The sequence below is a fragment of the Portunus trituberculatus genome, chromosome 17 (assembly GCF_017591435.1).
Source record: "Portunus trituberculatus isolate SZX2019 chromosome 17, ASM1759143v1, whole genome shotgun sequence".
NCBI classification, from domain to species: Eukaryota; Metazoa; Arthropoda; class Malacostraca; order Decapoda; family Portunidae; genus Portunus; species Portunus trituberculatus.
This window is the reverse complement of record NC_059271.1, coordinates 19,602,200-19,629,699: the sequence shown is the minus strand read 5'-3', so window position 1 is coordinate 19,629,699 and position 27,500 is coordinate 19,602,200. Positions and strand designations below refer to the sequence as shown.

At 46.1% G+C, this 27,500-nt stretch overlaps 1 protein-coding gene across 2 annotated transcripts in view; it reads right to left on the bottom strand.

Moving 5' to 3' along the window:
• LOC123504990 (calmodulin-binding transcription activator 1-like) overlaps window positions 1-27,500 on the bottom strand; it is a 697,746-nt gene that overhangs the window by 388,872 nt on the left and 281,374 nt on the right. Inside the window, exon 1 of one of the 2 annotated variants that reach the window (XM_045255980.1) lies at window positions 632-1,708. The exons of the other annotated variant lie outside the window; for it this stretch is intronic. The gene's annotated coding sequence lies outside the window, so the exon portion shown is untranslated. Of the gene's footprint in view, window positions 1-631; window positions 1,709-27,500 lie in introns of those variants that run through there. 2 annotated transcript variants of the gene reach the window in all.

The window sequence follows — 27,500 nt, the reverse complement described above, 5'->3', positions numbered from 1 at the left end:
GGCGCATCATTACGACGGTGAGAACGAAGGTGAGGAGAGTCAGTCAGAGGAGAGAAGTTGATAAATCGAAAAGTTTTTTATTCCACCCTATCCCCAAAAAACTTTATGAGTGGAATACCCCCATACACATAATATATATATATATATATATATATATATATATATATATATATATATATATATATATATATATATATATATATATAAGCATGCACAAAACTCTCGAATGTAAGCTTACATGTATGGTTATCTAGTGTGTGTGTGTGTGTGTGTGTGTGTGTGTGTGTGTGTGTGTGTGTATGTATATATATATATATATATATATATATATATATATATATATATATATATATATATATATATATGCACGTACACACACGCACGCACAAACACAAACACAAACACAAACACAAACACACACACACACCCACACACCACAACATACTTCTATTCTTCTACTTGTTTAAAACATTACGTCAACTTCGTAAACAAAACTAGAAACTTTGTTTATCCTTTTAATGAAAACTGCGTGGCATTCCGGTGGTCGGGAAAGCATGTATGGAGGGTAAGCGACATGCGGGAAGAGGGGGTGAGGGGAGTGAGGGTGACAACAAACACGAGTAATACTCACAGAGAACATCGCTCTCTTGCTTCTGGTGGGCTCCCATCTGAGTGGACAGCGGGCGTCAAGGGAGCTACACAACATCAAGTCTCACTAGAGTCACCGGAACCACATACTCTATAACATCAAACTCAGTCTACGAATGGCGTCACAACAACAAAATAAACGGCGTGTTTGTACCTCGCTCTTACACGTAGTCGCGCTTGATCTATTTACAGATTCTTCTTTCGCTTTTTAATCTATCTCTATCTCTATTCCTCTGTCTCGCTTCCTCTGGGGTTATTAATCAATGTTTACGACGAAAGACTTGCACGGCCGGGCGGGCGGGAGAGGGGGCGCGGCCTGGCACGGCGAGTCACGGGGAGATACAACGTGGGTCAACTCGCTGGGGTCTGCCGCTCGGCTGGCACGGCACGAGGGGGCGGCGCTCCCACCGCTGCTGGGCGAAACGGAGTCTTGTGCAGCGAGTCCTCGAGTGTTCCCCTCCGTCACCTTCAACACAGACGACACAAACACACTAAGCGGCACCTGGTTGGCTTTGAGCACTGGACGTTATCGGTGTAGATCATGGAACGATATTTATTTAGTTTATTTTTTTAGCTTTTTAATGAGAAGCGGAGGGTCTGGCTGGGCGGCGGGTCTCGAGAGTGGCACTTGCTTTGCTACACGAGCCCGGAGGAGGCACCAGCGTTTGGGGAGTGGTCTTCCAATGTCTGTTCTTTTATACAAGTTCTTTAACTCTGACGGGAGAAAGAGGTTCGTTCAGCAGAGCGTTCAGAAAAAATTTAATGTGACCGCGGGATGTAGCTGAATCAAGAGGTAAGACGTCCCTTGTAAGTGAACGAGTGACTTCAGAACTTGGAGGAGGACGAGTAGGAGGAGGATGAGGGGAAGGAGAAAGGTGAGTGTTGGAGGAGTTTGGAGCAGCGACGTGGTGCGCGTGAGTCGAGAGAGGGGAGAGTGCAGGTGTGATCTCTTCCTCCCTCTAGCAGCGACTGGGGCCACGCGAGGCTCCCACAGCCCGGCCACCCTCGCCCTCGCGCTCCTCCCTCCTCCTACTCCTCCCCCCGCTTTCCTCCTCCACCCTCCTACTTCTCCCCTCCTTATCCTCTCGTTCTTTCTACTCCTCCCTATCCTTCCTCTCTTCTTCCTTCTCTTGCTCCTCCCCTTCATCGTCCCTCCTCCTCCTCCTCCTCCTCCTCCTCCTCCTCCTCCTCCTCCCTCTCCTCGTCATCGATGTTGTTGTTTTCCTCCTTTTCCGCTCTCGTTTTCACCTCTTCCGTCCACTGCCATCGCCAAGTTTCCCGCGTGTTCATTACTCCTTCTTTATTTTGTCCTTTACGTTACATCCTTTCCTTCTTCCTTCTTCCTCCTTCCCTCCTCCCACCAACTCTCACGCGCAAACTCTGAACTCAATACCAAAATATTGAGAAAAAATGAGCAAGATCTTGACAGCGAAATAAAACGTAATAGATAAATACGAGAGAGAGAGAGAGAGAGAGAGAGAGAGAGAGAGAGAGAGAGAGAGAGAGAGAGAGAGAGAGAGAGAGAGAGACCACATACATTTAACCATCCTGGTATCCTGCACCTACGTATTCCTACCAACAAGTACACTACAAAATGAATGACAGTGGGTCTCTCTCTCTCTCTCTCTCTCTCTCTCTCTCTCTCTCTCTCTCTCTCTCTCTCTCTCTCTCTCTCTCTCTCTCTCTCTCTCTCTCTCTCTCTCTCTCTCTCTCTCGTTACGTGCTACTCTCAGCGTGTTAACTTACAGTACCAGGCACCCTTCGGGCAGGCCACCACTGTCACCGGTCCCTCTCCTTCTCCCACCTCCACCACCCACCATTCCATCCCCCCTCACCCACCACCACCACCAAGACCAACTTAGTCTCACTTCTGGCCACACAAGAGTACTAGGAGCCTCCCTCGGGACCCGCCAACACACGACCCTCCCCTAGAACCCGAGGGAGGCGAGCACACAAAGGTTGTCTCCTGTCGGATCCCCAGTGCCTCCTCAGGGACCCACACCTCGCAGGCACGTGGCGGACTCCTGAGAACTTCGGGAGGGATGTGGCAGTGATGCTACAAGGAAGGATGTGAGACTAAAGTCAATTGGTGCGATGGTGAGCGTAACAGGTACAGATGTGGTGAAAAGTAGAGTGGTTATGTGTCATTATCACCACTTTATTTTTCCTTGTGTGTGTGTGTGTGTGTGTGTGTGTGTGTGTGTGTGTGTGTGTGTGTGTGTGTGTGTGTGTGTGTGTGTGTGTGTGTATATATATATATATATATATATATATATATATATATATATATATATATATATATATATATATATATATATATATATATATATATATATATATATATATATATATATATATATATATATATATATATATATACGTACGAAACACAAGTAACACAAGTAACACAAGCAAAACTGTAAGATGCTTATTATAATATAATTTTTCAAGTAAACAAGAGGAAAAGTACTACTTTATCTTTATAATCTAATAATATTAGATGCAATTTCTATGAAATTCTTGTAATGCACGCTCATAGGAGAGATTCACACCAGACGTGGTGTACCACATACGTCAGTATAAAACTATAAACTATAGCTAAAGGATTAGAAAATAATACAAACGGCAATTTTGAAGTATATGTTAAGAAGAGGAACTTAGTTTAAAGTTTCTCTGAATACAAAATTGGGTACGAAAGGTTCACAAACACCATTATTTGCAGCCAATAAAAAAATGTTGACTATCATCCCCTATCCCTCAAGAGTCATGCAATTCAAATTTCATATCACGAAACATATTATGGTTGGATGGGACAGATTGCTATTCAAAAGAATTATTAAAAAAATTATTTAATTTTAACCCAATTACTGTTGTAATTATCCTTTGTTTGTTCCAATTCAGTAAAAACTCAAAGAAGATAACATGAAATAGAATTGGTTTCTTCAGAGCTACATGACAATTTAAGACGTTGTACTATACAAATGCCTAAAAGTTGTAGACAGATATGGAAAAACTAGTCGTTTGACAGTGCAGGAAACTATACAATGTTCTAAGCAAGGAGGGATTTCTAAAGATCCCACACAGATTCCAAAGATTTACCAAATCTATAATAGTATTTTTATCAAAGTAATTTTTATGACTGATGCTCAAGTTTAATTTTTAAAGCAACCACAAACAACAGAAGCAATCGAATGATAGAGTAGGTTAATATTTCATTCTTAAGCTTTATATTCCTCAATGAATTTTCAGAACACATCTTATGGTCACCAGCATTCGAATAAACTCAACCATTATATATACTTTTCATACGAATAATTAAGAAACAAATAATATAATAACCATAACAAGAGAGAATATAAAATATATCATGGAACATGATTCTTGACAATATTTTTCTAGTTGCCAAGAACACGGAACGTAGTTCCACAAACACAAATTCAAAGTACACGAAATAAACACAACTCTTAACATCTTTCAAGTCACCAGGTTGGCTGAATGTATCCACACACTTTGTCCCCAAGATCCAGCGAGACAAGAGATGCTGGACCCGTGAACAGTGGTCACTTTTTCCCATAACACTGTCCAGGGTCCTTCCTCCCCCTCTTCACCCTCCTTCCGCTACTCCCTCGCTAGTAAGAGAGAGAGAGAGAGAGAGAGAGAGAGAGAGAGAGAGCACAGGGAGAGAGAAGGATCAATGTTTAAGTAACTCATTTGCTACTCGTCTCCCCCTCTCTCCTATTCAATGGTACTCCCATCTCTCTCTCTCTCTCTCTCTCTCTCTCTCTCTCTCTCTCTCTCTCTCTGTTATTTTTCAATTTTCTATGTTTCCTTTTAACAATCGACGTTCTGTATGTAGTTGCTTCTTGCATTTTCATTTCTTCTTTGTGCTCTTTCTTTTCATTCATCCCTTTCTGTTTACGTTTCTTCCGAACATATTTCATTCATTTATCCCTCTTTCCTTCCTTCCTCCCTTCACTCTTTCCTTTCCTGACTCCAGATATTCATTCCCATCCTCTTCCTAGAACCATTAGCTTCTCTCTTGCCTTCTATTCTTGCATTCGTACAAAATGTTTCTTCTCTCTTTTTTTCTTTTTTTTTCCTAAGTCAACGCACATGACTGAATAAAATATAAGGGGCATTAAATATCTTAGGACTCGAGAGGAAAATATTTTTAACCTCAAGAACTTGGTACGCAAAGACCTAAATGGAACGGCTGCTTGCTCTCCTCTGCCACTACCACCATGACTCGGCCACCAAAACTACCAACACCACCACCACAGCTACACATCACATTATAAGGCTGGCTCTTTCGCATACTCCGCCTTCGATGTAGTGCTTGCTAGTAATTCTATCAGGCGTTATATGGGTGAAAGAAAACGCAAGTACATAAAAGAAAAGATGAGTAGAGATTTTGAGGTTGACTTTATTTTGCAACGTTGCCTCATTCCCGTCTTCCTTGGGTTGTTTCAGAGAAGTCGCTGCATCGCATAACTAGTCTGTACCTTACTCTGTGCCCTGCGTCTTCTCTTACATCCTCCGCTCGTATGCCTTCCTTCAGTAACGGTGCATATGTTACGCAGGGACTATAGCGTGTATACATAATACCTCTCAGCTACCCTTTTGTTCTTTTGATCTTGATCGTAACATTTCTATTTCAATGTAAACGTATAAAGAATTTAATTCACGATATACGCTACACCGAAAATTCCCACATCCGGTAAAACTGACAACCACTCCATTACATCTTAAAAGATTACGCTGGTACCATCCACGCCAACATCTCTACTATAACCAACAATCCATTTCCTAAAAGCGTATCTCCATCGCCTGAAGCTCTACTCGCAATATAGCAACCCCCAATCCACTAACCACTCACCATCACCACCTAAACACTCCTAGTCACATGTCAGTGTAGCCACAAAACACCGTATCTTTTATTTTTTAGAAGTTATCAATTACTAAAAGCAATTTTATGTTATGTCATCCAGTTTGAAAATATTCTTAAGCGTTTAAAAAAATGAATATCTCCCCCATCCTCCATAGTGAGGCTCCATTTCACTCTCCAGCCCCGTCACCACCATCTTGTAAAATATACACACAAAAAATTGGAAGGTCGTGATCCACACATTTTTCAAATATGAATTCCCCAATATTCTCACCACATGCTGGAGGTAATTTAGGTGCAGGTGGAGGAAAAAGGTGGAGGCAAAGGGAGGATGAGACACGCGAACGGCTCTCTACCCCCTCACTCCCTCCTTACTTCCACCTCAAGTCCCTCCTCCACCACCACCGCCATCACCACCACCTCACGTGCCTAACATACAAGCGACGGGTGCCGTAACAGAGGGATATATCTCCGAGGCTCATATTTTGTTAGGTTACTCATTTGGAGAGACACGAATTAATTTACGAATCTCTCTCTCTCTCTCTCTCTCTCTCTCTCTCTCTCTCTCTCTCTCTCTCTCTCTCTCTCTCTCTCTCTCTCTCTCTCTCTCTCTCTCTCTCTCTCTCTCTCTCTCTCTCTCTCTCTCTCTCGGACAGTAGGTATCTATATTTCCAATGGGATGAATAAGTGAAAGAAACGTGAAGATCTTCCCACTCAAAGCTTGTACAGTCACGGATAAAGGTCTACGGGAACGGCTATTCAGAGTTCACTTACTATACATAAGTGTGTGTGTGTGTGTGTGTGTGTGTGTGTGTGTGTGTGTGTGTGTGTGTGTGTGTGTGTGTGTGTGTGTGTGTGTGTGTGTGTGTGTGTGTGTGTGTGTGTGTGTGTGTGTGTGTGTGTGTGCAGATGCGTGGACTGATTAGCCTCCATTTAAAGCCACATGAAAGATACAAGCTGAAGGATAAAAGAAAAAAAGATGAAATGCAAGCAAGTTTTCCCGTCATCCCCAGCATGCGTAAGCCTAACTTATAAACGTAAACTTACAAGCACATTTTACGAGACCATGACAAAAAGAAGAAAATTGAAAAAGTGCAGCAAAAAAAAAATGAGTTACTGAGGAAGAAACCAAAACCTAGTCTCGTTGCCTCCTTCCTGCCTCTGCCTTCACTTCCCCCCTCCCCCCCAATCCGCTTTCCTCCCTTTCTCGCTCCCTCCCTCCTTCCCTCCGTCCCTCCCGGTCCTGTGTGTTACCTGGTCGCCCGGACACGGCTCGCCAAGTAATGACTCGGACACACGCGGCCAAACAAGAGGGACTCGAGCACAAAACCGTCCATGTGTTAATTGTTTTGAAGCCTTAGTCAAACATGGCGGCCCCTTCTGGGATCAGCCTGTGGGGACGCCATTCGAGTGGTGTAAATATTTTTGTTGTTGTTGTTGTTGTTGTTGTTGTTGTTGTTCTTGTTCTTGTTGTTGCTGTTGTTTTTGCCTTTTTTTTTTCCTTTTGTGTGTGTGTATGGGTGTGTGGTGTCATGTCGCATCACTTTTTTTTTACTCCGTCAAAATCACACATAAAGACACACACACACACACACACACACACACACACACACACACACACACACACACACACACACACACACACACACACACACACACACACACACACACACACACACACAAGTATAAACTCCAGGTATGAAAACGAGAGCCAGGAATGCTTAATATTCCCACAAGCAAGAGAGAAAGAGAAAAAGAGAAAGTGAAAGAAAAAAAACTAGAAAAAAAGAGATCAAAGCAAAAGTATAGAAATTGCCTGCGGGTAGAAACGTCCCTCAGCAACTACCTAAATAAAGACACGTGGAAATTTACGAATAAAAATTACCATAAATATTAACACACACACATACACACACACATACACAGACACACACACACACACACACACACACACACACACACACACACACACACACACACACACACACACACACACACACACACACACACACACACACACACACACACACACACATGACCTCTGTGAACGTACTGCTGCGTGCTGCTGCTGACGTGGTGCCCTCACAGCAACACGAAGCCCAAACTTAAGATCTGCGCAGCACCTCCTCCTTCCTTCCCTTCTCTCTTCTACCAACCCTCTCTCTTTTTTCTCTCTCTCCCATAACACCTCCCTCCTACCCTTCTTTCTTCCACCGATTATCCCTCTTTTCTCTCACTCAATTCCTTCTTCAAATCTCTCTTCCACCAAACTTCTAGCTTTTCACAAACTCTTTCGTTCTTTTGTTAAATGTCTCCGTCACATTTTTCCCCTAATAAGTTTCCTCCAAGCATCTCTACATTTGTTTTGTCTTCTGTAACTCAAGCATATACTTCCTTTTATTCAAACCTCATCAATTCAATCCTTCAACCTCAATCACTTATACACACTTTATACTTCTTTTCTATCCCCCCAAGCAATTACGACCCAATTCTCACATTCCTATGACTAAAATCCTTTCTAAAGAGATTTCAAGACAATTTTCATCAGACTTTGGTTGCCGTTTTTGTCTCTGTATGGACCCGGCAATCTTTTCTTTTAATTGTAATGTTGGTTGCGCTTGCTGGCACCCTTCTTACATAAAAAAAAAAAATCTACTACCTCTCCACTATATGTACAATTCCAGACTAAGTTCCTTTCTACAATACAAATCTTTTTTCTCGTTCCCTCCCCCCACCACAACCAAACACCTCCAATCTTTTCATCTTTCCCATCACTCACACATTGCCATCCTCCTCCGCCCCAAATTCCTAATCCAAGTTAACTTCTCCCAAACTACTCAACTCCTCCCTTCTTTCCGAAATTCCTATCTCCTCCATTCCCCCCGACACAAATTCGACATCCTCACCCCCACTAATCCTTCGTGGGGGTGCGGGGGGATGGATGGGGATTACAGAGGGCAGGTATTACGTCTGTCTGATTATATTTCCCTGCGACTGATAATACATACTAATGTCTGATAATGTCTAGTTATGCCTAACCATGTACGAGCATGTCTGATTATTTAAGCGTAAGTCTGATAATGCCTAGTTGTCTTAGGTTTTTTATGACTAGTCTATCTCTGGCCATCCTTAGCTGCGTGTAATTACAGCCAGTAAGGTCTGATTTGCCTTGCGATACAGCCGTTCCTTTTTTTTCTTCATTATTTTTTTCTGACTTCAACTTAACGGGTCCGATTATGTTTAATTGTCCGCTATGGCTGATCGTGTCTATCAGGATCTCATTACGTCTGATTACGTCTTATTATTCTAACATACAGCGAATTACAGCGGCTCAGTGTGGTCTCCGCCCGCACATTATGTATTTGCACCTATGATTATTTACTTAAGCATCTGATATTTTGTGCGGCACCGAGCGTGATGGACTGAGGGTAATTACGTCGCCAGTGGAGCAACGATAAACGCAGCCCGCCTTAGTGCTTCAGCCCGGGTACTCACCAACGCCACAACCACCACCGACACAGACGCCCCTGCTACGACCACCTCCACCTCCGCTGCCATGGGCACTTACTTACCTGTGGAGATAAAAAGACAAGGCAATTAGTGTTGGATTGTAAAGGAATGTTTAAATGTTATACACAAGTTGTTTATTGTTTATAATGTATATATAGATGGATGTTGTGTTTAAGGAATGGGTGTCTCTCTCTCTCTCTCTCTCTCTCTCTCTCTCTCTCTCTCTCTCTCTCTCTCTCTCTCTCTCTCTCTCTCTCACCTGCAACTCACTGCACGCAGGATGGCACCAATACCCACGTTTTGTCTTCATTCGCACCTGGCCCCACCTTGCACACCCATCCATCCCACACTACCCACACACCCACCCATCCGCGACCAACCCACCCACCCACCCCACCCACCGGGAAGCCAAGCGTCTGGGGGCAGAAGATAAAGCCACAAATTATGCCCAAATTACAAAAATGCAATCGATTACGCTGTCCATAATTCGCAAAGCATTTACCGGCTTATACCTGGGCGTCACGCGAGGCCCACACGGCAGGTGTTTGGAGGCTGCCCCGCGCGCCCTGCCAGGTTAAAGGGGGTAGTGGGATGGGGAGGACGGTGGGAGTACGGGAGGAAGATGACTAGGAGGAGGCGGAGGAGGAGGAAGAGGAGGAAGGGGGCATGAGGGCTAAGGAATGAAAGCTACATGTCTCACCTTCAGGGTCAAGAAGGAAATTGAAGGTTTAAAAAAAAAAAAGAAAGAGAGAGAGGGAGGGAAAATGCCAAGGAAACGACAAGAATGTTTAAGAGATGAAGGGAAACTATTATGTCTCATACTAAAGTTCAAGAGAGAAATGAAATGAGAAACGATAGCACAATTTAACAACGCTGTACAAAAACAAAGATGAATTAATAAATAACATGACTCGCATCATAAAACTAAACACTAACTTTTTTTTTCTCTTTTACATAAGACAACCTTCAGCTTCCATAGTTAAAACATGAACCAAAAAAAAAAATTAAACAGAAATTAAACAAAAACATTAAAATCTACTTACTGCTTCTCAGATAATACATAAAAAACACTTTAATTATATAGGTAAAGAAAAAAACACTTAAAACACCACACACACACGCGCGCGCGCGACAGCGAGGTGAAAGCACGCGTTTGAAGTGGCTGGAGTGACGGACAGATGCCCTAGGTGGGGGGAGGCGAGTAAGAGTGCTTGGACGAGGAGGAGGAGGAGGAGGAGGAGGAGGAGGAGGAGGAGGAGGAGGAGGAGGAGGAGGAGGAGGAGGAGGAGGAGGAGGAGGAGGAGGAGGAGGAGGAGGAGGAGGAGGAGGAGGAGAGGAGGAGGAGGAGGAGGAGGAGGAGAGGAGGAGAGAGAGAGAGAGAGAGAGAGAGAGAGAGAGAGAGAGAGAGAGAGAGAGAGAGAGAGAGAGAGAGAGAGAGAGAGAGAGAGAGAGAGAGAGAGAGAGAGAGAGAGAGAGAGAGAGAGAGAGAGAGAGAGAGAGAGAGAGAGAGAGAGAGAGAGAGAGAGAGAGAGAGAGAGAGAGAGAGAGAGAGAGAGAGAGAGAGAGAGAGAGAATCCTGACGTCACGAGTTGCCTAAGTGGTGGTCGGAGATAATTAAGGGGCTAAGGGTGCCGACGGCCTCTTGGTGTGGTGGGGAGGGATGGAAAGAAAGGGAGGAGGAAGAAAGAAAGAAGTGCCAAAAGCCGCTTTGCTAGACCCTTCCAACACACACACACACACACACACACACACACACACACACACACACACACACACACTGGATGCGAATCGGGATGAGGAGGCAAGAGAAGAGTGAGAGAAAAGATGATAAGGGTGAAAATGAGCAAGAGTAGGATTTGGCGACGATAAACTCAATGTGATGGTTGAAAATTACAAGAAAAACATTTGAAACATTATTGCTGCGAAAAAAAAAAAAATGTTCACTATATAACAGCAAGAACCCCATTTAAAGCTTTACCGAGTTGTTTAGATAAAAATGAAAGAGGAATGAAAAGACAAAATTAAGAGCAAGAATCAACAGAAGATATGAATTATTGAAGGAATAAAGGAGTTATGAAACTAATAATCGGGAAGAAGAAGGAGCGTTGAAGAAAGGGTGGTGATGATCGTAAAAACTAAAGCTAATATTCTAAAACGCTTTCCTTTCTCACCACAACTATTTTCACAGGCTACAAAAATTATCCACCACGTTCTCAAATATCTCCCTTATCGATGATGCAGATATTTTGTTTATTTGTCGCTAAAATCATAACAATAACATTACAAAACGTGTAACTTTAACTGGAGCGTTTTGAAAGTATTGGAGGAGTGTAATAATTCAGAAAACGGTCATGAAGAGAACAGTAAGGAAGACATATAAACATCCATAGAAGACAAAGAGGAAGATATAAGCGAGGAACAGGTGAAAGATTAAGAAGATGATGAAAACAAATATAGATGATAATCTGATGGAGGAACTAAAGGTGTGAAGAAAGGCGAGCAAGGAAGAAGGACGAGGATTAGACATGCACAGGGAACATGAAAGTTGATAAACGAGAGGAAGGAGAACGTGAAGAGAGCGTGAATATGAGAACCAAGATAAGGTGTATGGATAAGTATGTGACGTTAAGAATATGAAGAGAGGATGAATATGATGGATAAAACTATGATATTTAAGAGCCAATCATTTCCTCAAATCTTGAAGAACTGGGATTTAACAGGTCATCAGAAACATCAGTTCAAAAGAGAAAGAGAAAAAGAAAGAGAAAGAGAGAGAGAGAGAGAGAGAGAGAGAGAGAGAGAGAGAGAGAGAGAGAGAGAGAGAGAGAGAGAGAGAGAGAGAGAGAGAGAGAGAGAGAGAGAGAGAGAGAGAGAGAGAGAGAGAGAGAAGCACAAAAGAACCAAACAAAGGCGCCAAACATACAAACACACAAAATGAAACACAACCAAAAACAACAAACAAATACTATTATAACAAAGACGAATAAGCAATCCTAACATAAACAACATCAATAATACGTGAATTAAAAACAGCCCACTCAACCCTTTTGCGAGATCTTGGTGAACGAGAAGTGAGGAGAAGGAGAGAAGATGGGAAAAGAGGAGAGAGGAGAACCGTGTGGGGAGGAAACTGAAGAGCGAGATGCCAGCTATTTACGACCAGGATGAGGAAGAAAATGAAGACTCCGGAGGAAGAAAGGCAATTACAAAACCAGGGAGATAAGGAAGACACAATAGGAGGCGGAGGAGGGAGCAATAAGGAGAGTGAGGAACGATGCTGAGAGAGAGAGAGAGAGAGAGAGAGAGAGAGAGAGAGAGAGAGAGAGAGAGAGAGAGAGAGAGAGAGAGAGAGAGAGAGAGAGAGAGAGAGAGAGAGAGAGAGAGAGAGAGAGAGAGAGAGAGAGAGAGAGAGAGAGAGAGAGAGAGAGAGGTGACACTCAGCTGCAAAGTTTGTGCCTCGCTTAGTAATGTTATTAACATGAGGAAAAGAAGGAGGAGGAGGAGGAGGAGGAGCAGGAGCAGGAGCAGGAGCAGGAGCAGGAGGAGGAGGAGGAGGAGGAGGAGGAGGAGGAGGAGGAGGAGGAGAAGGAGAAGGAGAAGGAGAAGGAGAAGGAGAAGGAGAAGGAGGAGAAGGAGAAGGAGAAGGAGAAGGAGGAGAGGAAGGAAATTAAAAGAAGAAAAGAAAGAAGAGAAAAGGTAGAGAAGGAGAAGAGAGGAGGAGAGGAGAAGCAAGGAGGAAAGAGGAGAAGGAGGAAGATGGAAGAAGAACGATCTAAATGGGAGGAAGGGTGTAGTGAAGAGCGGTGCATTGTGACAAAGGGGAATAAAAGCTTTGATGGGAAGGAGGAGGAGGAGGAGGAGGAGGTAAGGTAAAGGGGAAGAAAAGGAGAAGGAATCGAGGAAGGAGTGATGGGAATGAGGTCACGATGGAGGGGAAAACGAGGGAAGGAAAAGTGTCTAAAAGGAGAGTAAGCCATGAGGGAGTGGATGATGGGCGGGACAACACAGGAGGAGAGAGAGAGAGAGAGAGAGAGAGAGAGAGAGAGAGAGAGAGAGAGAGAGAGAGAGAGAGAGAGAGAGAGAGAGAGAGAGAGAGAGAGAGAGAGAGAGAGAGAGAGAGAGAGAGAGAGAGAGAGAGAGAGAGAGAGAGAGAGAGAGAGAGAGAGAAGCAATAGATGGAATGAGGCAACAGTGCAAGGGGTTACTGGTAGGCAAAAGCGGGTGGGAGCGAGGGAAGGAAGGAAGGGTGAGGAACAGAGAGAAATAAAATAAAGCAGCTAGGGGAAAGGGAATCGGTGTCCAGGACAGATGGATGATATAGAGGCCAATGGAGGGAAGAGAGAAGTCAGAGATAAGAGCTTCGGAGACAGAAATGAAAGTGTCTGTCGGGGCGGGAGGATGGAAGGAAGAGCAAGGAAGGGGATGGGAGGGAGGGAGGGAAGGAGGGAGGAGAGCAATAAGGAGGAGGGAATAGGAAGTGAGTATGGCTACGAGGAAGACGTTAAATACATAGGAAGATAAGAGACACAAAAATTAAAGGGGTGAAAAGTTATGATCACGTGAAAAAGATAGAGAGAGAGAGAGAGAGAGAGAGAGAGAGAGAGAGAGAGAGAGAGAGAGAGAGAGAGAGAGAGAGAGAGAGAGAGAGAGAGAGAGAGAGAGAGAGAGAGAGAGAGAGAGAGAGAGAGAGAGAGAACGTGGAAGACAAAAAGCAGAAACAGACTTAAGACGAAGGAGGACGAGGAAAAGGAGGAATAGGAGGAGGAGGAGGAGGAGGAGGAGGAGGAGGAGGAGGAGGAGGAGGAGGAGGAGGAGGAGGAGGAGGAGGAGGAGGAGGAGGAGGATCACAATTGCTGGTGTTTAGAATAAGCGTCTTTTTTTACATTGCTATTCTTTCACAGAGTTTACGATTTATCATATGCAAGTCTTTTTGTTGCGACTCGTTTTCTTCAAGCCGTTTACCGAAGTTTATCATTAGAGTAAATAGCAATAGTTTCTTTCTCATTTATCTTAGTCTCCTTCCTTTGATACTAAAACAGTGTTCAGTCAAAGAGGTAAGATGATTTCCTGTAATTGCGAAAGATGTCATAGAAAAAAAAAAATCAAGACCTGCAGTAAAATGTGAGACAAATGTGAACTATTACGGCATGATGAAAGAATGGAGCTGCAGCCTCAGATGATGGAAGGCGTCACGTGTTGCGCATCATCACACACCTGCTTCACAACACCAGCAGCCAATACAGCCGCCTTCTCCTGCGTGGCCGTCTGTGTTTGTCTCTGTCTGCCTATTTGTCTGTCAATTTGTCTGAGAGAGAGAGAGAGAGAGAGAGAGAGAGAGAGAGAGAGAGAGAGAGAGAGAGAGAGAGAGAGAGAGAGAGAGAGAGAGAGAGAGAGAGAGAGATTAAAGCTATATTTGAATATATTCATAAATGTCTTAAGTCATTAATGTTAATGGTATTATAATGATAACGATGATGATAATGACTGTGGTGATGATGATACCAACGATGATGATGATGATGATGAATTATAACAAACAATAACAATGATTACTACAATGGTTATCATCACCTTCACAAAAAAAAATTGATAATCCCCATCTCCATTTTTCTGAGAAAGCGTTAGAAGGAAGAAAAGATAGAAGCTGAGTGGAGGGAGGGAGGGAGAGTCAGGGGACGGAAGGGAGAGAGAGAGAACAGAGGGGCAGACAAGGACCCCTCCAGTCTTCCCTTTGACAGCAGGCTGCTCTCCTTTCTCCAATTTGTTTCTGGCGGCGTCAGCTGAACGCTTAGCCTATTTTAAAATTGGCTCTTGAGAATTTTACCTCAAAATAGGAAGCGAGTTTTCAGGACGCGAGGGTAATACAGCGTGTTGAGTGTGTGAGAGACGTGGCCCGGGCACTGGAAGGGAGGACGCGGGGGATATCTGAAGCAGTAGTTATGGCTCTGTATTCAAAAACGCTCTGCTCTCTCTCACCATGACTATCTTCCAAGGACACAAAGATGATCAGCCGAGTCTTCAAGGCAGTTTCTTCTATTAATAATGAAAAAAAAAATGATAATCTGTCACTAGAACAGTAAAAAAAAAAACTCTATATAAAATGTGGCCCATGGAGAGATGTGTGTGTGTGTGTGTGTGTGTGTGTGTGTGTGTGTGTGTGTGTGTGTGTGTGTGTGTGTGTGTGTGTGTGTGTGTGTGTGTGTGTGTGTGTGTGTGTGTGTGTGTGCACGCGCACATCATGCGTGAGGGGGGACAGAAGCAAGCCAAGGGTGAAAAATATATATACACATCGTTATGGGATTTCAACAGACGAATCCAAACTACTAAACGAAGTGATATAAACTGATTCGTCATTTTTGGTACTGTAATCCGCTTACGACAAATGGAAAGGGAGCAAGAGAAGGGAAGGGAAGGGAAGGGAAGGGAAGGGAAGGGAAGGGGATGAGATGAGAAGGAGCACGGCCGAGGCACGATCTTAAAATTAGCCGAACGTAAAGAGAGAGAGAGAGAGAGAGAGAGAGAGAGAGAGAGAGAGAGAGAGAGAGAGAGAGAGAGAGAGAGAGAGAGAGAGAGAGAGAGAGAGAGAGAGAGAGAGAGAGAGAGAGAGAGAGAGAGAGAGAGAGAGAGAGAGAGAGAGAGAGAGAGAGAGAGAGAGAGAGCAAAATAGTCGGTGAAGTAAAGGACGAGAAAAGTTTAAGGAGTGAAGACAAGAGGAAAGGAGGAAAAGGGGAAAAATAAGGTAAAGAGGAAAATGTAGTGACTGAGGGGAGGAGGAGGAGGAGGAGGAGGAGGAGGAGGAGGAGGAGGAGGAGGAGGAGGAGGAGGAGGAGGAGGAGCAGAAATGTAAGCTACATGTTTCCTTCCCTCCCAAGTCTTGTCCTCTTCCTCCTTCGCCTGCGTCTGAAGGTCTCTCACCCTCTTTCCTTCCTTCCCTCACCCTCCATCCCTCCCTCCCTCCCTTCCTCCGGCTAGTCAGCCAGCCAGCACACAGACGCCAGTAGGGACCAAGCTCACAACACCACTTTAAATACATATCGCCTTATCACTACAGCGCATCACAAACGCCTGCTCCATAAAATAAAAGCGTCACATTGCCACCAGTACAATACCAACATAACACAACACAGCTTCCCCCAGTCACAGGATGCTATGATAATTCAGCTTCAATTTCATAACGTTGTAGAGGATATAAAAAAGTGTTGTAATGCTATGGCCACGAGGTATAGGTGGCATCACACCTCTCTCTCTCTCTCTCTCTGTGTGTGTGTGTGTGTGTGTGTGTGTGTGTGTGTGTGTGTGTGTGTGTGTGTGTGTGTGTGTGTGTGTGTGTGTGTGTGAGAGGAGAGAGAGAGAGAGAGAGAGAGAGAGAGAGAGAGAGAGAGAGAGAGAGAGAGAGAGAGAGAGAGAGAGAGAGAGAGAGAGAGAGAGAGAGAGAGAGAGAAACACCCCCCATCACCCAAACCAGCACCCTCACCACCCCTTTCCCAGTGACTGATAGACGTGCCTGCCGCATTTATTCGACTAAAATGAAAGTAAAATGTTTATTAGGTTATAATTTCATTTCTGGTAATTATCTTTTTTTTTTATCATCTGACAGTCGTGGTCGATGGGGAGACGGACCATCATTTTCATTTCTGACGAGTGAGTGTGTGTGAGAGGACGAAAGGCAGAGTGGGAGGAGTGAGAGATGAGTGGGGTTGATAAGTGAGAGGTGAGCCTGACGAATAAGACCAATTGCACGGGGGAGTGAGTGGGGAGTGAGTGGGATGAGTGTAGATAAAGCAAGAGGGTAGAGCGAGTAAGAAGCGAGTGGGATAAGTGTGGAGCAACAGGAGGAGAGTGGGATAAGTGTGGTGTAGGGCAAACGTTGGACTAGTTGAACAAATGTAGGATGAATGAGATCAGTAGACGCAGGGATCCAATTGTCAGTAGTAGTAATAGTATTCCCATTAATAACAGTAGTCCTGACAGCAGTAATGTGTTGTTTCTCCCCGAATGCTACTTTCCACACTTCACACGCCAGACAGCAAGTCAGAAGCTCATTCATCAACAGCGTACCAACTACACTCCAGGTTATGTATTTTTTCACGTGCTTCTTTCCATTTTAACATCTTACAAATCAAAAACTGCCTCCCACACGCACACATACTAAAATATTAAAAAGATATATATATCATTTTTAAAGCTACATATTTCTTTTCTGTAATAACTAACAACTTTTTAACGCGCATTTTTTTAGCAGTTCTCTTCATTAAATAATAATAATGAGAACATAAAATTAATCTCTTAGTCTCTCTTTCTTATTTTCCATCTAAATGTTAACACGAGAGGGCAATCATAACAATGAATGACCAATAGGAGAGTAGAACAGATTAAGCAAGAGCTGGAGCTAGTCAACCAAACACTGAAATGAAGCACACAAGTCAGGGGAAAAAAAGAAAAGTAAAGAAGAGAAAAATCAAGAAGTCGAACATCCAGCATTAAGGAAAAAAATCAAACAGAAACTCACGCAAAATGAGCAAACAAGGCAAAACACTAAACACACAATAAGCACTGAACCACAGCCAAAAAGGAAGCCAAGCCAGGACAGGGGACAAAGCCAGCCACAATCCACAAGTCACACACCAAGCCAACCACGCACCTGCAGGCAAACAGATAAGGAAGCAACCACAAGCCAGGCGAGTGTGCACCAACCCGGCAGTTTTAATTGCTAATAATTCATTACAAAAGCCTTCCGTGGTCGTTTTAGCAGTCATGTTCAAGGAGCCTCCAGGGTGAGGAATAAAACATGGCGGAGAGGGCGCGGCAGCACTAACTCAGCTGGAAAGCAACAGACACACGCAGCGGCAGCAGGCGAGCAAACAAGCAAGGGAACGAGTAGGGAGGGAGAGAAACAGAGAGGGAGGGAGATGGAGAGGGAAGCAGGCAGGCAGATAGGCAGCAAGCGGGCACTTTACCCCCAGAACCCACAATGCCCGCGGAGCTTTACGGGTGATAGGGACGGAGCAAGAGCAGGGGGAAGGGACGGGGACAAGGACAGGGGCATGGGAGGAGGCGATGAGAGCACACAGCCGTAACTCACCCCCTCTGGACGGCAGAATTCTGCGCTTATTACCCTTGGGATAGTCGACTGTGTGTGTGTGTGTGTGTGTGTGTGTGTGTGTGTGTGTGTGTGTGTGTGTGTGTGTGTGTGTGTGTGTGTGTGTGTGTGTGTGTGTGTGTGTGTGTGTGTGTGTATTGCGTTAGTGGGTGGGCCTCTCTCCGTCGTCGTCGCCTCTGCATTCTGAGTGCCCTGGAATTACGACGGTTGCGGGCCACCACAATACCACCAAAGCCAAGCCTTCCCAGCCGCCGCCGCCGCCATCGCCGCCACCGCCACTACCACTACCACTACCACTACCACTACCACCACCACCACCACCACCACCACAGCTACCTCCTCCTCATCCTCCTCCTTCTCCTCCTCCTCCTCTTCCCGCCCTGAAAGCGACCTTCCCGCCGCCGCCGCCATTCCCACCTCTTGTGAAGGACTCGTGTAAAATATTAATCTGCATGAGTATTATCCGAGACAGGCGGCCACGAGACGGGGAGGGGTGCGAGGGAGCGAAGGAGCAAGAGAGAGGGCGAGAGAGGAAGGAGGACGCGGAAGAAGAAAAGGAAAAGGTACTAGGTTAGGGCGAGGACAGTATAAAAGGAGGGAGAAGAAAAGAAGAAGAGAGAAAAAAAAGGCAAAAAAAGAAAAAAACGTGTGTGAATAAAAGTGCAAAAAAGTGTAAAGATTGTGCAAAAAAAAAAAAAGGGAAGAGAATGAAAATAGTAACACACATGTAAATATATCAAGAAAAAAAATGTAATAAAACAATGACATACAGAAGTAAATGAAGAGAAGGAAGACATTACAGATAAGCACAGACACAGATGAAATAGCAAACAACATTAATAACAAAACAACATGCTACCTCGTGTTCTCCTTCTAGGCACATCTTCACTAACAAAACAACGCAATCCTAGAGGACAGAGGGCGCTTCCTTCCTAACTGGGAGAAGCAGGCAGAGAACATTGAAGGAAGACACAGTGAGGGGAAAAGGAACTAGTTGGTGGTGGAGGGGGGGGGGAAGGTGTTCCTTTTCACCAGCACAAAACACCCCAGCCTGCCCTCACCATTATTCTTCTTTACACACCTAAAACACACACCCGCCAGCAACGTGAAGTCAAACACCCCTAACCCCCAAATGACGCCCCCCCAACACCACACCACCCCTTACTTGACTGGTATAGTGAGGGGGTGTGGTTCTAGGAGCTGTGTTGGTGAGGAGGTGGAGCTCATAGGCGTGGTAATGGTACAGTGTGTGTGTGTGTGTGTGTGTGTGTGTGTGTGTGTGTGTGTGTGTGTGTGTGTGTGTGTGTGTGTGTGTGTGTGTGTGTGTGTGTGTGTGGAAGGAAAAGATGGAGACGGAAGTAATGTAATGAAAATAAGAAAAATACTAGATTTCAAGATTTCAAGGAGGAGGAGGAGGAGGAGGAGGAGGAGGAGGAGGAGGAGGAGGAGGAGGAGGAGGAGGAGGAGGAGGAGGAGGAGGAGGAGGAGGAGGAGGAGGAGGGAGGAGGAGGAGGAGGAGGAGGAGGAGGAGGAGGAGGAGGAGGAGGAGGAGGAGGAGGAGGAGGAGGAGGAGGAGGAGGAAGAGGAGGAGCAGGAGGAGGAGGAGGACATATAGACACAGAGAGCAGAAGACTGTACACACACACACACACACACACACACACACACACACACACACACACACACACACACACACACACACACACACACACACAAGGGCTAACAGACAGACTAAACACAGAAGCTTCGTTCGTTAATTAGGGCAAAACACACACATCTACACAAGAACACCGACAACACCACCACCACCACCACCACCACCACCACCACTACCACCACTAATCATCACCAGTACCATCATCAACGCAAGGAAAACAGTCAAAACTATTAACATTCAAGTCATCACACTTTAGTACACAGTAATAGTACGGAAGTCATCACCATCGCCACCATCATCACCACTTCTATAGGACAACATGATTGGTTTGCTGTATTATCACCCCCATGTTGGTGATTACATTTCATTCTCCTTCTTCCTCCCCATATATATATATATATATCTTTCTCCCTCCCTCCTCCTCCTCCTCCTCCTCCTCCTCCTCCTCCTCCTCCTCCTCCTCCTCCTCCTCCTCCTCCCTCTCTCATCAGGCATTTCCGGTACGTCTGTCATCGAATTTACATTAGTCTATCCTTCCTCCTCCTCCTCCTCCTCCTCCTCCTCCTCCTCCTCCTCCTCCTCCTCCTCCTCCTCCTCCTCCTCCTCCTCCTCCTCCTCCTCCTCCTCCTCCTCCTCCTCCTCCTCCTCCTCACTCTTCCTTTTCACCCCGATGATTTTCCCTTCCTTCTCCCCTTCTTTTTTCTCCACCATTTCTTATTCCTCTTTACTCACCTCACCCACCTCTTCATCTTCCTCTCGTATTTCTCCTTCTCATGCATCACATTTCTTCAGATCAGTCAGTCCTTCCTCCTTCCTCCTCTTCCTCCACGTCTTCCTCTCCCTCCTCCACATTTCCTTCCGCTTCATCTCCCCCCGGCCACTCCTAACCTACTTTCCTTCTCCCCGTTCCCTTCCCTCTCCGTTTATCCCTTCGTCTCTCTCTCTCTCTCTCTCTCTCTCTCTCTCTCTCTCTCTCTCTCTCTCTCTCTCTCCCGTATACCTGTGACCCGTCGCCACCTCTGTAATATGACCTTAACACAGACCCCCACGCCCTTGCCCCGGGGAAGGAAAAGGATTGCGCATTTTTACAACATTCCTTGGTTCTATTTAGGATACCATCTATTTTTCGGAGGCAAACATCGAAATTTCCAAGGCCAGGAAAAGAAAGAAAGGTTGCTGTTGTTAGGTGGTGGTGGTGGTGGTGGTGGTGGTGGTGGTGGTGGTGGTGGTGGTGGTGGTGGTGGTGGTGGTGGTGGTGCATGGGGAAAGGAAAGTCACTGGAAGGAGGAGGGAAAAAAAAAAAAGAAAGGGAAGAAAAAAGAGAGCCAAAAGGAAGGGGCCTGAAGAATAGAAATGAGCAAAAGATACAAATCCGTGTGTGTGTGTGTGTGTGTGTGTGTGTGTGTGTGTGTGTGTGTGTGTGTGTGTGTGTGTGTGTGTGTGTGTGTGTGTGTGTTCACCACGGTCGTCTGCTGGTCACCCAGCCAGTCTTCCCCATTACGGAGCGAGCTCAGAGCTCATAGACCGATCTTCGGGTAGGACAGAGACCACATCATACACAACACACACCGGGAAAGCGATGCCACAACCTCTCGAGTTACATCCCGTACCTATTTACTGCTAGGTGAACAGGGGCCACACATTAAGAGACTTGCCCATTTGCCTCGCCGCCCCGGGACTCGAACCCGGCCCTCTCGATTGTGAGTCGAGCGTGCTAACCACTACACTACGCGGTGTGTGTGTGTGTGTGTGTGTGTGTGTGTGTGTGTGTGTGTGTGTGTGTGTGTGTGTGTGTGTGAACGTGTGTGTGTGTGTGTGTGTGTGGCCTGAGACCAAGACACAGACACACCGGGACAACAAGGTCACAACTCCTCGATTTACATCCCGAGAGAGAGAGAGAGAGAGAGAGAGAGAGAGAGAGAGAGAGAGAGAGAGAGAGAGAGAGAGAGAGAGAGAGAGAGTGAGAGAGCTCTAGAGTGTGTGTGTGTGTGTGTGTGTGTGTGTGTGTGTGTGTGTGTGTGTGTGTGTGTGTGTGTGTGAGAGAGAGAGAGAGAGAGAGAGAGAGAGAGAGAGAGAGAGAGAGAGAGAGAGAGAGAGAGAGAGAGAGAGAGGAGAGGGATTAGTACTGAAATGAATTTCTAAGAATAAAATGTAAAACAAAACCTCTCTCTCTCTCTCTCTCTCTCTCTCTCTCTCTCTCTCTCTCTCTCTCTCTCTCTCTCTCTCTCTCTCTCTCTCTCTCTTTCAATCTAGAAAACTGCTTTGTATACACTATCGACACTGCACAAACAAACAAACAAACAAACAAACAAAAATCTCCCGTGACCTGCCGTAATATGGAAGCCCTTTCACCCCCCCCCCCTTATCGCCTCCAGCCTTCCTCAGCCCCGGCCATTGTCACCCCGCCTTAACCTTTCCTGCCCTCCACCCCTCCATCGTGCCCTCCAACCACCCTCACGCCCATTCCACAGTGTACTAGGAAGCAAGGCAAAGAAAAGTGACCCATAAACCCTACAACTTTTCTTCCTTCTCTGTTTGTAATAATAATGTTTTCTTATGCAGTTTCGAGATCCATAACCACACCTTGTCATTTTTCGTGTTATTTATATATGTGGAGTTTGTGATGTGTTATTTTCATTATTATCATTATTTCTATTATTATTATTATTATTTTTCTTGTTTGCTGGATTTGATTCATATATTTTCTCACTTTTTTTGTTATTTTTTGTTGTTGGGTTTTTTTCATGTATTTGTGTAATTTTCTAAGTGTATTTTCAACCATCAGTTACTATTATTACTACTACAACTATCTATACTAACACTACTACTCCTAACTACTACAACTATTATCATCATCACCACCACCACCACCACAACCACCATCATCACCATCATCATCATCATCATCACTATTAACATTACAATCACCATCACTTTCAACCTGCACAGATGCCAACACACACATACACACACACACCACACCACCACCGGCGCGGGGAGGGCAAGGGCCGAGGCGGTGGTGGGTTATTTGGCAAACTTGAGGCCCGTAACTCGCTCTGCCATCACCCGAAGGTCTGCCGCCGAGGGGAGGAACGAGTTTACGAGGCACGAGTCCACCTGGGCGGCGCGGAGGGGCAGGGGGTGTGGGGGTGTGGGGGTGTGGAGGCGGGAGGGAAGGTAACCTGGGAAAAAGCAGCACCCTTGGCCCTTGCTAGTCACGACCTTCACCTTATTTGCTAGACTACGCCTCTCTCTCTCTCTCTCTCTCTCTCTCTCTCTCTCTCTCTCTCTCTCTCTCTCTCTCTCTCTCCTTAAAACTCAGCGGACACATTATTTTCTTTTCCTTTTCTTGGTCTAATACTGAGAAGCTACTCCGCTATGCTTTCCTTTGAGTCGCTCCCAAGAAAGACAAGCATGATGACACTGACAACAAGAAAAATATGACAAAAATGGCGGCCTTCCTTTCGATCCGATGTGTTTTTAGTGGCACAAGATATTGATCCGTCTCTATGGAAGTACGTGGAGGGGGAGGTAGAGGAGGAGAGGTGTCTTCATGTTCGTGACGGGGCGTACCTGCGTCTCTCCAGGTTACTATGGCACCGGAGTGACGAACGGAGCCTACCAACCCCTCTACCCCCAACAACCCTTTACCTACCCTAACTTCCCTCCGATGGCCTCCCCCCCTCTTTCACCTCCCGCTATTACATCATTCAAGCCACCGCCGTCTCGCTTCCTCCTCACCTGTCACCATTACCTGCCTCCTCGCCTGCCTTCCTATTCCCTGTTCGGCTATGAGTCCATTCCCCCATTCCCATTGTCCTCTCCATCCAATCACTCTCCCATATCTATCTTACCTCTCCACATGCTGCCTGCCTCTCCTTGCCACCTCTCACCTCTCACCATTACCGAACCATTCATGATGACTCCTGATTCCTGATTCCTCACTCCTCACTTCGTTCCCTTACCTCAATTTACTACTATCCTATTCCGTCTCACCTATCCTCGCTCTTCCTAGGCTACCTTCCTCTCACTCTCCAACTCTCCCTCTCCCACAACCAATACCAGTAGAAGCAGAGAAAACACTTGGTGGAGGTACATCGCCCAATCCTCCTCCTCCTTCTTCTCTTCCTCCTCCTCCTCCTCCTCCTCCTCCTCCTCCTCCTCCTCCTCCTCCTCCTCCTCCTCCTCCTCCTCCTACTCTTCCTCTTCGCACAGCTCCTCCTTCTGCTTCCGAAATCTGCATGAATATCAACTTGCAGGCGCCGGATACGTTCTACCAGCGGCAGGAAAGGAGTGAGGCAGAGGGAGGAAGGGAGTGAGAGGAGGGGCTGGAGGAAGCAGTGAGGGTACCAGAAGGGAGTGCAGAGTTGTAGGAATGCACTAGGGGTTTCTAGTAAGCAGGGAGGAGAAGGGCCGGGAGACAGGAAGGAAACGAGGGGCCTGAGGGAGCTTGAGTGGAGGTAGTGAGTGAGGGGTGGGTGAGGGCTTGTTGAGTGGTTGGAGAACAGAGAGAACGCCTAAGTGAGTCGGTGAGTAAAGGGCTAAGTGAAGTGAGGGACTAAGGGATGCTGGGTCAAAGAGAGAGGGCTGAGTATGTGACAGAAGGAAGTGAGGGATTTAGGGATTGAGTGAACGTTGAGTGAGTGAGTGAATGAGGTGACGGTGAGGGACTAGAGGGATGAGGAACGTTGGAGAGTGGGACTTGAGTGAGAGTAGGGTAAGGCCTGGGTGAGGGATGGGAGGGTGACAAATCCAAGGAGGGAGAGAGCAGCTGTAGTTCCCGTGACCGACTGCCTGACTCCAGCGTCCTGACATCACAGCGTGGCTCGTCTTCAGCCAGTATTGGAAAGACATACTTCACGCGGAGGAAGAACACCATCTGCTTCACACTTATCCCCTCCCCTCCCCTTCCCTCTCCTCCTCCCCTCCTCCTCCTCCTCCTCCTCCTCATTCTTCTTTCAATCTCTTCCCTTCTTACTTTTTCTCCTTTAGTTCATTCGTCGCGTGTTTTCTTTTTTCTATTTCCTTCTTCTAATCTTTCACCTTTTACTTGTTCTCTCTTTTTTTCCATTCTTTCTCTATATTTTCAAGTGTTGCTTTCTCTTTTTTAATTTATCTCTTCTTAACTTTCTTTTATTTCCCTTATCCATGTTCTCTCTCTCTCTCTCTCTCTCTCTCTCTCTCTCTCTCTCTCTCTCTCTCTCTCTCTCTCCATTTTTGTCTCTCTATGATATCTTTAAATTCCCACAACACTCATTACCATTTTCCTCACCCTCCTCCCTATTCCTCCTCCTCGTCCTCCCCTCCTCTTCTCTTTCCCTCCATTTCCCTGCCTCTTATTCCTCCCTCTCCTCTCTTCCAGGCTCTTTCCTCCTTTTACATTTTTCTCTTTCTTTATTTCTTTAACTATTTCTTCCGATGTACATTCTCATCTCTCTCTCTCTCTCTCTCTCTCTCTCTCTCTCTCTCTCTCTCTCTCTCTCTCTCTCTCTCTCTCTCTCTCTCTCTCTCTCTCTCTCTCTCTCTCTCTCTCTCTGGGCAGCCGGCAGAAGCAAGGTGGTGGGCACAGTAGGGAGGAGGAGGAGGAGGAGGAGGAGGAGGAGGAGGAGGAGGAGGAGGAGGAGGAGGAGGAGGAGGAGGAGGAGGAGGACAAAGAGGGAGCCAATGGGCGCAAGAAGGACGTATGAGCCGCAACAGAGAATCCAATTCCCTCTTCCCTTCCCCGCCAGTGAGCTACAAGAGGGTTCGGCGGCACTATTCCGACTCGGCCCGGCAGTAATCCCGGCCGCCTAGACGACAGCGGATTACACTGGATTACTTGGGAATCCGTACGAGTTTCTAGCATACAGAAGGGCAGAACTGGCTGGCTGGCTGGCTGGCTGCGGGCTGCTTGGATGGTTCGCTAGCTTGCTACGCCCACTAGTTCGGCTTCGGTTATATCCAGAGTCTGTTTCGCGGGGTAGTCAGTCCGGAACATCGAATCAAAGACGGTTCGGAAGCGTCGCCCAAGAAGATCGTAAGAGTAAAACGTCTTTGTTATTAGATGGAAGGAGTGAGAGGGAGAGAGAAAAACCGAGTGACGGGTGGGTAGATATAGAATATTTGTTGAGAAGCTAACGAGTGGAGAGGTTGGCATTATGAAGCAGCGACATGGAAAGTATTAAAAAGGAGTGTTTGGTGAAGTTTTCTTAGTTTTCGGGTAGTCGCGCCATAACTTTCCTTTCCCGAACGCATGGCAGCGGCAGCTTAAGATTCCCGAGTGCTGGAATCCCTCTGTTCCTGGAAGACTGGAAAACTGGGAACCCTCAGCCTTAGTTTCAACCGGCATACTCGCTCTCAAGACTCGCTTCCTTGCCCTTATTACACATTGGAAGAGTGGATCCAGACATCCTACACACACACACACACACACACACACACACACACACACACACACACACACACACACACACACACGGTCTTACCTGCAGCCCCTGACGCCCAACACCCCAGGGGCAGCGTCGCCGTCCAGGGGGTAACAATGAAATGCGTCTGACCCCCAAACGCCTCCCTCCCACTGTCCCTCAACTCTCCACCCCCTCGCCGCGCCTGGGCCCTGTAACGCACTACCTCCGGCTGTGTTTGTTAATTAATAAAAATGTAGTCTACCCTTTTTCCAGGTCTTTTAATGAGCCGCGAGCAGTGCCGCGCAAGGCGAGGTGGTGCTCTCTCTCTCTCTCTCTCTCTCTCTCTCTCTCTCTCTCTCTCACGTCTTTCTAATCCCTCTCATTTGGTTCATCTCTATTCACAAAGTTCTGAGGCACTTTTCACACATACGTAATGCTTTCTTATTTTCCCTTTCTTTCTCTTTTTTTTTTTTCTCTCTCCAGGTAGTACAATTGTTTCTGTTGATCCCCACGCCATTCTTTCCGCGACACGGGTCATGTATGAGGAACGAATACTTAACTTTCATTGTGTTATGCTACTTTGGTGGGAGAATGCTACTTGCTGCGTGTCAGAGGGTCATACTGGCCGACGCTCCAGCTCCCTCCCAGTGCCACAAAGCCACAATGATACACTAAGCAATGAGGTAAAAGAAAAAAAAAAAAGAGGCAGAGAGAGAGAGAGAAAAAAAAAGACTGTACCTCTCGCTGAATAATGGAAGAGTTACGGGGACGAGAGAGAGAGAGAGAGAGAGAGAGAGAGAGAGAGAGAGAGAGAGAGAGAGAGAGAGAGAGAGAGAGAGAGAGAGAGAGAGAGAGAGAGAGAGAGAGAGAAAGAGAGAGAGAGAAACGTGACGGGGAGAGCAGGACCCGTCACCCCCATAACCTTAAACCAGAGCCATGTATGTTCACCCAAACCTCCTTTTTTTCCCCCACCCGGTACAATAAAGGCCCACTAACCCTTTCCACCTTTCCAACTCTCTCTCTTGTCCTCTCTCTCTCTCTCTCTCTCTCTCTCTCTCTCTCTCTCTCTCTCTCTCTCTCTCTCTCTCTCTCTCTCTATCCCCGGCTTCTGACCTCTCGCCACCCCTCTTGACACCCCGGTCTGACCTATTGAGCCCCATTCCAGAACAGTGACCCCGTGCCTCGTGAACTTCACTCAAAGGCGATCAATAGCCGTCAGATGCAACACACTCGATGACCTTTTGGGCCTCAGCTGTCATATCGAAAAGTCTAATAGAACATAGTTTCTTAAAGGATAGAGAGTAAGGGGAGATA